The sequence below is a fragment of the Sinocyclocheilus grahami genome, unplaced genomic scaffold, assembly GCF_001515645.1.
Source record: "Sinocyclocheilus grahami isolate Dianchi unplaced genomic scaffold, SAMN03320097.WGS_v1.1 scaffold63.1, whole genome shotgun sequence".
Taxonomy (NCBI): domain Eukaryota; kingdom Metazoa; phylum Chordata; class Actinopteri; order Cypriniformes; family Cyprinidae; genus Sinocyclocheilus; species Sinocyclocheilus grahami.
This window is the reverse complement of record NW_015505242.1, coordinates 754,474-766,778: the sequence shown is the minus strand read 5'-3', so window position 1 is coordinate 766,778 and position 12,305 is coordinate 754,474. Positions and strand designations below refer to the sequence as shown.

General features: G+C 38.1%; 1 pseudogene; it reads left to right on the top strand.

The window, feature by feature from the left end:
• Positions 1-424: 424 nt before the first annotated feature.
• Positions 425-11,654, top strand: LOC107584820 (collagen alpha-2(V) chain-like; annotated as a pseudogene).
• The last annotated feature ends 651 nt before the right edge of the window (positions 11,655-12,305 follow it).

Below are 12,305 nucleotides of genomic sequence, written 5' to 3'. Positions count from 1 at the left end.
ATCATGACCTTCATGACCTCATGACCAGAGAGGAGCAGCACTTTCAGTTAAAATAGATATGATGTTGCTTCTCTAATTTTACATGCAAATATAGCCGAAAACACGGCACACGGATTGTCTTTGTCTTTACTTATGTTATGTGTATTTGATTTCATCAGACGACGGCTCGATTATAAATCAGGATTTTTGTGCAGATTAACATCTTGGAAGGGAGAGCTGGTTGTAGTCTTAAAGGGCCACATTTCAGTCACTATTTCATACTTATCCCATTGACTGACAACAGAAACAGTAAATTATATAAATGAAAACCGTTTTATTGAGAATTTGGCTAAATTAAAATACAGTTAATAGTGTATGGTACCACGTTGTGACAGTTAGTTGTAAAAACAATATCTGTAGCAACTGTAGTATGTTGGTGGGAATAATGGTTAGCTTGGTAAGTTTTTGTGAGTACTGTTACACTTAAGCACACATTAAGATATGAAGCATTATCTTGGCAGAAAGTATGAAGATCAGAGTGGCATTTTAGAATGAAAATATAAACATCTTCACTAGCTCCTTTGCTTTTGGAACAAATAATTAATGATGCTAGACTGACCTCTGATGGTGGATTACATTTGTACAGACAGTGATTTTCTGTTTCCACTGTAATTATCTTATAAAAATATATCTGACAAACCAGTCTAACCTGAGTTACCTCACACACACACAAAAACTGTTTTTGTCTTTATTTTTCAAATTTTTTTAATGTTATAAATGTGAATGTAATATTCAGAAAGGCAATTAATTTAGATGAGTATAAGTCATAGCTTATTTATTATTTTACACATTTATAATAATTTAGCCTGAATCCATTTAAATTCTATTTTGTGTTTCTTTTTCAGAAACAATTGCATTTAAGGTACGTGAATGCTTTTAAAAATTAGGCATACAGATTAACATTTTTTTTTTTGTAATACATGATTTTCACCCCACAAATTAATATGAGTGAAGTTGATTAATCCTGCATGTTTTTTTTTCAGGGCCAAAAAGGTGAACCTGGTGACATTCCTTATGTGAGTGGCATTCCTTATTATGCTTCTGTCCATCGTATTTGCAATATATTGTGCCATACATGACATATGTCATTAGTGTTAATCATGTTATATACAAATGCATACTATTTGTTTAAACTTTTAATTATATTATAGGCCTATTCCTTTTTTTTAGATTGTGGGAATACCTGGATGCCCAGGACCAATGGTGAAAAAATAATGCACGCACACACACACATATACCTCTAATCTTTTATTTTTTTCCCAGAATCCCCATTCTTTGAACTGTCAATCAAATTGAAGTCCATTATCTTGTGTGTCACATCAAACAGGGTCCCCCAGGAGCAGATGGCCGACCTGGATATCCAGGAAGCAAAGGAAGACGAGTATGTGCCATAAACCAATAGCCTCGTTAGTAATTTATATTCTGTTATGTGACCTTTTTATCTCAGAAACACATTAAAGGGGTCATATGATGTTGCTAAAAAGAACATTATTTGGTGTAATGAAATGTGTTTATGAGGTTTAAGGTTCAAAAAACACATTATTTTCCACGCATTGTACATCTAGGTAGGCGTGGTTGACTCTTAACTTTTATAAAGAATATCTCTTTGGATTTGAGACTTTAGTCTTTGCAACTTTACAGATCTTCTTTATGCACCAAGAGCTTGTAACACTCCAAAGAGAAAGGAAAAACTGAAATCGCATCATATGACCCCTTTAAAGTTATGTACAAATAGTGGCTTTCTTTCTTTTTGATGCATGGAATGAACTGCAAATTATGGCTCATCAATGTTACTTTGAGTGACTGGAGAGTCATAATGTAGTAAATGACAGCTAAATTGTTAAATCGTGTCATACAATATTTTTCGCAAAGGGTGTCCCAGGTCCGCCTGGTTTTGACGGAGAGCCAGGTGTCCCAGGCATGCCAGGTGAGCGCGGTCCTGCAGACACTTCACTGCCTGGGGTGAGTAATATAATCTTTCAAGGTTTTGTTGTCCTGTATTTGTTACATCCCTAATCAGTGATTTGAATTGTAAAACCTGTTCCTCTTTACTAAATGTATAATGAATACTATTACAAATCCGGATATGTTTATTTTTTTTAAAGTAAACATAACATGCCTTTAATAACACTTTTGATCAATTTGATGCATCCTGGCTGAATAAAGTATTAATTAAAAAAAATAAATAAATAAAAAATCTTACTGACCCCAAACCTTTGAAGGGTAGTGCATATCTGCCATTATCTTCAAAGATGTGGAATATGTTCTTTTAATAAAGAGTGATATGTTATCTAACCTGACACTTATATAATTTGCAGGGCCCGATGGGAATTCCTGGAACCCCAGGATGGTGGTCCAGGGATGAAGGTATGCCTGAATCCTGGTTACTGCAAGAATCATGTGCTGCAAAATTTTGCATCTTCAGACTTTTTGATACATTATTATAGTTTTTATTTAGAAAGGATTTATGGCATGTACAAAAAAATGAGGAATGAAATTTACTTTACTTTACTTTTTAAACATTGTGCAGGGTGAAGCAGGAGCCACAGGCCCACGAGGTACTAGTGGACCCCAAGGCCCAAGGGGAGAACCAGGCCGGCAAGGCTCACAAGGACCACAGGGCAACCAGGTGCAGTCTCACCTGTCCTGCCCTTTAGAAAAATGCTGCATTTGTTGATGCCATTTTTAGGGACCACCAGGCACAGATGGCACTCCTGGACTTAAAGGACCATCAGTAAGTTCCTACAACACTCAGAATGATGCAACTTAACATACTGTTTATTTCACATTACTTATTCATAAAATGTTTTGCTTATTAAAATTCAGAAAAACATTTCGAAAGCAACATTGCTATTGTTGCTCATTCTTTGAGTTATGGATTTGAAGAAACCCCTACTTTTTAATCTGTTCATTGTAGGGCATTCCAGGTGTCCAGGGCCCTGTTGGACTGATTGGACAGCCTGGCCCACTTGGACTTCAAGGATCATCTGGACTTCCAGGAGCCAAGGGCCTAGTGGTAATGACACAGTGCAAAATGTAATTATAACCATAGTGGAAATCACTTTTTCTTCTGTATGTATATTTGAGGTGGAACACTTGATGATACATTGATCATATACTGTGCTCATTCATATATTTCATGTATGTCCTAGGGTGACTTAGGTTCCCCTGGGTTTAAAGGAGAACTTGTAAGTATTGACAGCCGGAGCATTGGGCAACCATTTATGCTGCGGCGCCCAGGGAGTAGTTGGGGGTTCAGTGCCTTGCTCAAGGGCACCTCAATCGTGGTATTGAAGGTGGGAGAGAGCGCTGTACAATTAACTCCCCCCACCCACAATCCCTGCCGGTACGAGACTCGAACCCGCAACCTTTGAGTTATGAGTCCAACTCTCTAACCATTAGGCCACGACTTCCCATGTTTGTGCTGTACCCAGGAGCTGATGGTTTGCCAGGTCAAAAGGTTAGACATTTTGAAACTATTTAGATACTAAATAGGGTGTCTCCAGGGTGCACAGGGTGAACGTGGTGTCCCAGGTTCATCTGGGCCTAAAGGTGCAACTGGAGACCCTGGCCGACCTGGGGAAACAGGAATTACGGGGGCAAGGGTTAGTAAAATTGATGTTCTGTATATTTGTATTCTGTATATTTTCTATATTTGGTTTTAGAAATTATGTTTTGCACCACACCCCACTGTATATATAGTACCATGCTGTTATAAAATATGTCATAATTCTGTTCTGGGGTTACGTAGACTTTGTGACTTTGCTTTGACAGGAATGCGTGATATTGCTGGTACTTTTAATTTGCACAGATGGTATTGAGTCCACATTATTTAAGGTGTTCACATATTATATGCCATGTCTCTTTAGGGCTTGACTGGCATTTTGGGAATGCAAGGTGCAGAGGGGAAGCTAGGCCCACAGGTAACATTTCCACCTAATGTAATCCTGTTATTCCTTCCTATTGTATACCTTCCTAAAAGAGGTCTTTAAACTCCTCAGTGGTTCCTCTGGGAACTTTCTTGGGAAAATTAGATGAACTAAACATGTCAACTCACATCCTTCTGGAATTAGCCTTCTAGATTGGCCAATTGTTATGGCTGAACAGCTCCAAATCACTTTGTCACTATATTTAAAATAACACTCTTTGAGTTCTGCCACCTCAGTTTCTGATGAGGGTGGTGTTTTTTTCCCTTAAGGAGCACCAGGAGATGATGGGAATCCAGGTTCAGCTGGGCCTACGGGAACCAGAGGTGCAGCAGGACCCATGGGTCTGCCCGGACCTAAAGGCTTCAGTGTAATTCCCTATTATATGTACTGTATATTTATAAAAAAGTAATAATATGATATTCTAAATATTATTGACATGTGTCATATTGTATATCTCATAATACTTTCAAAGCAAAGAGTATATCAGTGTGATTTTTCTATTAAGGGGACTTTCTGTCCCCTAGAATGATTGATATATATATATATAAAGTTATATAACTATCTGTCTAATTTCAAAGGATATATTATAACAACTTAAATTTTTATCACTTTAATTGTGTTTTCTTAATTTTTAACAGTGTTGAAATGTTACATTTACCAGAATGACACTATTTTGGGCTTGCCTGCTATTCTGACATTTTAGCTTCCCCTATTTGTTAAAATCAGGGAAAATCTTTTAAGATTTTTTGCTCTAATTTTTTATATATTTTTTTGCATTAAAGTTAATTGGTTGCTAGAAAACTCATTGGGTTTGTATTGTAAGTCCAAGGTTATTCAGCCTTTTCTCTAAAGTGAGAAATATAATTTCCATCACACATAGTGTCAAAACTCATGGTATTAGACATTATATTGAAAGCCCCTTGAAGGCTGATGAAAGCCACTGACCAGATCTTTATTTCAGGATGTTATAAATGTTTTAATATAGATGAAGTATTATTTGAAGACATTTCAGTTGACAAATTCCAGTGCCTGTAATGGATAAAACCCAATAATATTGCAGCATACATGTTAAAATGTTTACTGAAAAGAATGCATAAGACAAAGAGAGTCTATGATAATAGATTGTGTAATGACATTTTTATGGTCAGTTATAAAGTTTCATGTGATGATTTTACTCTTTATCTTGTTCCTATTATGCGATAAAAAAACAATTCTGAATATGCAGGGTGATCCAGGGAAAGCAGGAGAGACAGGATCACCAGGAGCTCCAGGACAAAGAGTGAGTCCTGGCTTGCAATCATGGTGCAACATTGTTGTGGCAACCTTAAAACATACTGTAACATTTCACAACAAGCTATTTTAAATGTCATTCTCTTTTTGTGTAAATGCTTCTGTTGTAGTATTTCAGATGGCCTGTCAGTGCTGGTATTGTATAGCGAAGTGATTTAAAAGTCAAGACAATCATTATGGTTTGATATGATGGCTATTATTCCTGCAGGGACCTAATGGAAAAGATGGAGAAGAAGGTCCAGCTGGAACTCCAGGACCTCCTGTGAGTCTTCCAATCATTTAACGCACATTTATGGCTATTTATATTTTCTGTATATTTTTGGTTGGTTGATTTCTCAGCTATCTCAAGTAATACATCTGAGTGGTACATTGTTAAGAGGAGGAGCTTACTACAATACACGGTTGGGTTTATTGTATTTCTTTTCAGGGAGTAGCAGAAAAGAGAGGAGAACAGGGACCTCCTGGACTAACTGGCTTCCAAGTATGTTCTTATTTCTTCGGCTATGGTTCCAGTCAGAGATGACTTTTAAACATGACCCTCACTGTCCACACACTGAAGATAACATGATTCTCAACCTTTTTGCCCCCAAGGCCCCCCATAAGGAAGCATTCCAGGGCCCCCACACGAGACTTTTTGACCACAGAAAATCATAAAACTGATTAAAAACAGCTTTTGCCATTTGTAGTAAATTCCCATTCATAGCAAACATTTAAGAGTGGTGTAATATATCTAAAATCTAAGGAGGAGAATGGGGTTCCTCTTATAGTTCTACATATCACCATTTGACAAAGGTGCTGTATAGCACCTTTAAAGATAAGTGCTATATAGCACTTATAGTGGTTCTCCTTTGATTTCAAGTAAATTAACCAATTTTAGTGCTATCTAGCACCATTTTTGTTAAGAGTGTATCGTAAGACATTTTCTTTGATATTGTCATATAAATGAGTTTGATGCACTAAGATAAAAAATTGCACGTTTTTGGCCTCAAAGCTTCCTCCCTAGTCTAAAAAGACAAAATCAAGTAAAACCAGTTCAATGTGATATCCTAGGATTTTTGCCCACATTAACAATGACACTTATTTATTTGTCTGGGCAGGCAAGGTCATAGAACACATAAAAAGTGGGAAAATCCATCAAACATTGTATTGCTCCTGGTTGTGTGTAGCACCTGCTGCTCTGCACGAAATCATTTTTTGGTATGGATTTGACTAACAGTACACATGGGCAAAAATAAAATAATAAAAACATATAATTCTTAAATATTTCACATATCTTTAAGTAAATTTGATATGATTTATTCCTGGAAGAGTTATTCCGGGAAGGCCCACCAGGAGAGTCAGGAAAACCAGCTGATGAGGTGAGTTCATAATTTCTTTGGGCTCTTTTACCTAATCGCTGTATTCTGGTCTTTACTGCATGTAATTTCTGCTGGTGAGGAAGAACACAAATTGTCTGAGATTGGAAATTATTAAAGAATCTGAATTTTTATTTTTCCCCTCAGGGTATCCATGGAGAGGCTGGTGGTGCAGGGCAGACTGGTCCAAGGGTAAGCCTATTGTACTTACTCTGCAGTGTATCAGTGCACAGCATTTAGAAGTTCACATAAGCAATCTCACATTGTTTTTATCTGTCGTTTTTGTAGGGTGAACGTGGAACCCCAGGAGAGAGAGGTGAACCTGGATCTAATGGTTTACTAGGACTCAAAGGAAGCCCAGGAACTCCTGGACCTGATGGTCCCAAGGTTAGAGACAGATTTTTAATAATCCAGATTGAAGCCTCTATGCATGCATTTGGTTCCTAAAAGATGACAGAATAACACCACTTGCATAACTGTGACGAATAAAAGGAATAGATTAACTGAATGCTTTCACCATTGTAGTTTTGTGGACAACAATATAATAATCTTGACACACGTTAATGACTGTGCAGGGTAAACCAGGTCCCGCTGGAATTGTTGGATAAGCAGGACCACCAGGCCTACAGGGCATGCCAGGAGAGAGAGGGATAACTGGACTAGCCGGGCCTAATGGAGAAAGTGTGAGTGTGGCTCTGAGAGATAAGAGAAAACAGGTCTGCTTTATCAAAGGCTTTGGCACATGTTAAACATTTGCACATGCATAACAAATACAGTATAGATTTTAGTTTCATTCTTTGCAATCAGTGCAACAATATTGCATATATTAAATGCCTTGGTGGGTAAAGCTCTGTGAGGCATGGTGGTTGACATATACTGGATCACTCGCTAATATCCTCAGGCAGGAAGTTAATATTCTCTAATATCATCTGTGAAACGTTATCTGTGTGGCGCTCTGAAGTAGAGAAGGAAACCATATCTGTAACACATCAAACAGCACTCATTTTTCTTATCAATTTGCACAAAACCTTGTGTTTTAATACTCTTTATCTGTTTTCTCAGGGTGCAGTGGGTGACAGAGGGACAGAAGGTGCGGCTGGCAATGATGGGGCTCGAGTGAGTGACACAGAGCCATAATTTACTGGAAAAATTTACCCTACCAGTCAATCATTTAGAATTCAGAAATATACACATTCAAATTGTATTATCCATTTCTTAATACAGCAGGGGTTACAAAGAAACTGAATAAAATGTCATTGATGTCTGTAGGGATTACCTGGTCCTGTTGGACCAGCTGGCCCACCCGGGGAGAAGGTTTTATTTTGTTTTTTTTACTTAAAAAAAAAAGATTTAGCTAAGTGGTAAATTGATCCTGTCTGTTCTGCCTCATTGTGTTTTTGTCTGCAATACTAAGACTTAGTTTCTTAAAAGAACTGATTAAAAAGTTAATTTTACAGCTGTTGCTACTTAGATGTACTCAGAACTGATTGTTCAATTACAGGGAGAACAAGGCCCAAGAGGCCCTTCTGGATCTCCAGGCTCCAGAGCAATGGCTGTGAGTAGAGCAGTTTACCAGGAGAAAACCCAACCTCTTATGTTTGCTGATGATCTTTTCTCATGTGGTTCACAATTCCATTGATGTATTGTGTTTTAGGGTTCACCTGGTGAGCCAGGTCCTACTGGTCCTGTTGGGTTTGCTGGACCTCCTGTAAGTCCATCCATCCATTCATTCACCCATAAAAACATTTTTAATATAATATATTATATAAGTTGTAAATATTGTCATGTTTTTGTGGTAGGGTCCTGATGGTCAGCCTGTAGTTAAAAGTGAACTTGGAGAGGAAGGTGCAAAGGGAGAGGCTGGGTCTCCAGGGCCTCAGGGAATGGCAGGAAAACCTGGACCACAGGTGAGCAAAATGATTGATACATGATAAAAGTACGGTAAAGTGTGGTACAAAAATATATTTCAAATAAATAATGTTCTTTTGATCTCTATTCATCAAAGAATCATATATATATATATATATATATATATATATACATATATATATATATATATATATATATACACACTGTATATCAGTAGTGTGTATATGTATAGACCATATTGGTACCTTAGGAAACAAAAAACATGTATAAACATAATGCTTTTTTAGGGAGTGGTTGGAATTACAGGCCTCAAATGTGGCAGAGGAACTCAAGGAGCAGCTGTAAGTTACAAAAATCAAAGTATCAAAAGCATTGTTTATCAACTTAGACATACTCAGAAATGCTCAGTTACTTGCTGAATCCTCTTACTTCTTTTGTTCCTCACTTTTGTGGAATCCTCTTTGGTTTTCTTCTTTTGCTAAAAGGGTCCCAGTGGTTTCCCAGGATCCCCAGGAGGTGTCGGCCCAGCAGGCTCTGCTGTGAGTGATTCCATAATACGGATTTAACCCACAAAGCAGTGCTTAACAGCTAGTCCTTCGGATAGTATTTGCAATGTGTTAGATTCGTTTCGACCAATAAAACATTTGTGGACTCTTACACTGATATTATTTTCAGGGTCCAGTTGGCGAGCCTGGTCCTATTGGAGCCCCAGGTAAAGAGGGCCCATCTGGGATTCCTGGAGAACCTGGAGGTCCTGGCCGGCAGGGTGAGCGTGATAACCCTGGACCTGTTGGTAGCCCTGGAGACAAAGGTGAACCAGGAGAGGATGGACTGCCAGTATGTGATACCTTAATACTCAAATTTGAGTTTTTACAGGACAGTTTTTGACTTATGTCATTCATATATAAATCATGAAAAATAAATTATTATTAAACTATTTTTTGTTTAATACTACAGAATTATAATGAAATCACATTAATACTCCATCCAAAACTCATATATTTCTTTAACTTTCTTAGGGCCCAGATGGACCCCCAGGACTGCTGGAACTCCAGGGCAGAGGGGACTTGTGGGTCTTCCTGGAATGAGAGGAGAGCGTGGTATGGCTGGCCTTCCTGGACCTGCGGTAGGGCACCACTTCTACCTTCTTGTCATTCAAGCAAATATTTTGAAATTTTTCTGGAATTACATTTCTCAGCCTCTAGTTGGTTGATGATTTCATTGATGCCAAAAGTCAACTTCTTTGACACTTCATCTACTATCTGTTTGGTTTTTCAAGGGTCCACCAGGAAAAGGTGGCACCCCAGGTTCTCAAGGAACCAAAGGTGGTGCTGGGCCAGTTGGTTTGCCAGGAGCAGCTGGACCCAGAGGAGATGCTGGCCCAGAAGTATGAGATGTCAGCATGAAAAATACACCGTCAAGATTGATTGATAACATATATACAAAACATTACCTTGATAAATTCCTTTTTAAACTAGGGTTTGGCTGGAGCTGATGGAATTCAAGGAGCTGATGGTATCATTGGACCCAGAGTACGAACCCATTCAACATTTGACACAGTCTTATTGAAAAATTGTTTAATCAAATAAAACCAAGTTCAAATGATGTGTTAACTTGCTTTCAGAGTGACAGAGGAGACCCAGGACCAGAGGGTCTTGCAAGTGGTCAGGGAGCACCAGGAACCCCAGGACCTGTCGGAACTCCTGGAGGCCCAGGACAGAGAGGAGATCAGGTTTGTTTCCTGTATCCATTGCTGATACTTAACTGAAGACTGTTTCATAAATATATTTTTAAAAGCGTTTAGACTGACTTTTTTTTTTTTTTTTTTGCATAATGTAATGTAACAAAAGCGCTTCTTTAATAGTCCGATTTTAAATAGCTATGCTGTATTTTTATTCTATTTTGCTGACAGGGTGCAAGAGGTCCACCTGGTTCTGATGGTCCAGCAGGAACCAGAGGGAAAAAACTAAGTCTGCATATTTACATACTGATACAGCTAACTTTACATGATCATTTTCAAATATAAAATACAATTTAATGATAGCAAATGAGACTTAAATTAAATGAACTCAATTGAGATATTTGAAAAAAGAAGAGTCAGTTTGTGGAAATAACACAAGGGGAACCTACAACCTGTGTTTATCAACCAAGTGAAAATGTCTTCTAAACAACCTTAGGGGCCACAAGGACCAATGGGAGACAAAGGTGACAAATGAGATGCGGGTGAGAGAGGTCAGAAGGGCCATCGTTGCATCACTGGACTCCATGGGCTTCCTGGAACATCAATACATATAATTGACAATATGTCACCTGTAACACAATACAGTAACTATCTTCTGATAATCAGAATCAGCCCCTGGAGATATTGGACCTGAGGTGAGGCATGAGATTATGTCTACAATGCATTTTATGTATATTATTAGATGGGATCTCCTTGCTGAAACGGCTTAAACCAGTCTAACGAAGTTTGCCGGTCTTAGTTGGAATCGAGAGGTTTTGGGCATTTTTCACATGTAACTAGCTGAACAGTTGTTTGTCCATGCTGGGAAACAAGCTAAACTCGTTTAAACCAACTAAAATCTCAAACCACTGGTTTACGTTGTTTTTCAGCTGGGCTGTGCATTCAATCACCGTCTCAGATGCAACAGAAAATCTACAATTTATAAAGTGTTTTTTGTGTCTCTTTTTCCAAATGCCAATTTTCCATCTTTAATGACTCATCAGATACACTTTATACTTTATGACTCATAATCATGATTAACTACCAGATGCTGCTAATGTGATTAGATGTTTAAACATTAATGTTCAGCATAAACAGTATTCGCCCATCTGTCTGTAGGGACCACCTGGAGAACCCGGCCCACCTGGACCCCTAGGTTCTCCTGGCCCCCCTACAGCTGCTGTGGATAACCTTTTTGGAACAAACTTCGACCTTGATGTCGAATCCGAGCCAGAGGAACCTCCACCTCCCACACCAGAGTTCAACGAGGATGAGGCAAGGCCCAATAACGGATCTGATGCGGTTCGGGTCGACAGTGAAATTCACTTGTCTCTGAAGAGCTTGGGAAGTCAGCTGGACAGCATGCGCAGTCCTGATGGCACTTGCCATTATCCTGCCCGCACGTGTCAGGACCTGAAGCAGTGCTATCCTCTGAAGAAGAGCGGTGAGTGAGATAAACCGACACGCAGTTTAGAAGTAGCTCAGAATGCTTTAGTTTTACTGACCCTGATCAGGTACAGCATGAATATCTTGGTTTTCATTTGTGATCTCTATAGGAATAATTCACACAAAAAAAGCTAAGTTCTATAATCATTTACTCACCTTCTTGCCATTCCAAACCCAAATGACTTAATTTTGTAAAAAAAAAAGTAAAACCTGACATGATGCGTCTTGGCATGCTGTATTTCAATGAGCTATGGAGATTAATGATTTAAATTTCGGTCTGTTCCAAGCTCTTGTATGGCTTCAGAATGCTTGTAATATAACAAAATGCAAAAATAAGTTATTCGTCATGTTTTGCAGTAGCCCAAACATTCTTAAAATAAGATAATTCTACCTGATAAGCAATGAAAAACTGCATAAGATATCAAGTGTTCTGTTTAGAGAATCTGCACTGGCAGATTTGTTTAACTGGTTTTACGTGTAAGCCTAAATTTAAATGAAAAAAAAAAATCAGGTGTAAAAAAGACAAAATACAGTTTATTTCAAAATACATTCCCTGAAAACTTTTAATACGATATGCAATTTTCCATCTCAAGCAAATTAATTTTGTTCTATGGATGTTTAGATATTTGACTGGAAAAGTTGTATAACTTTATGGTG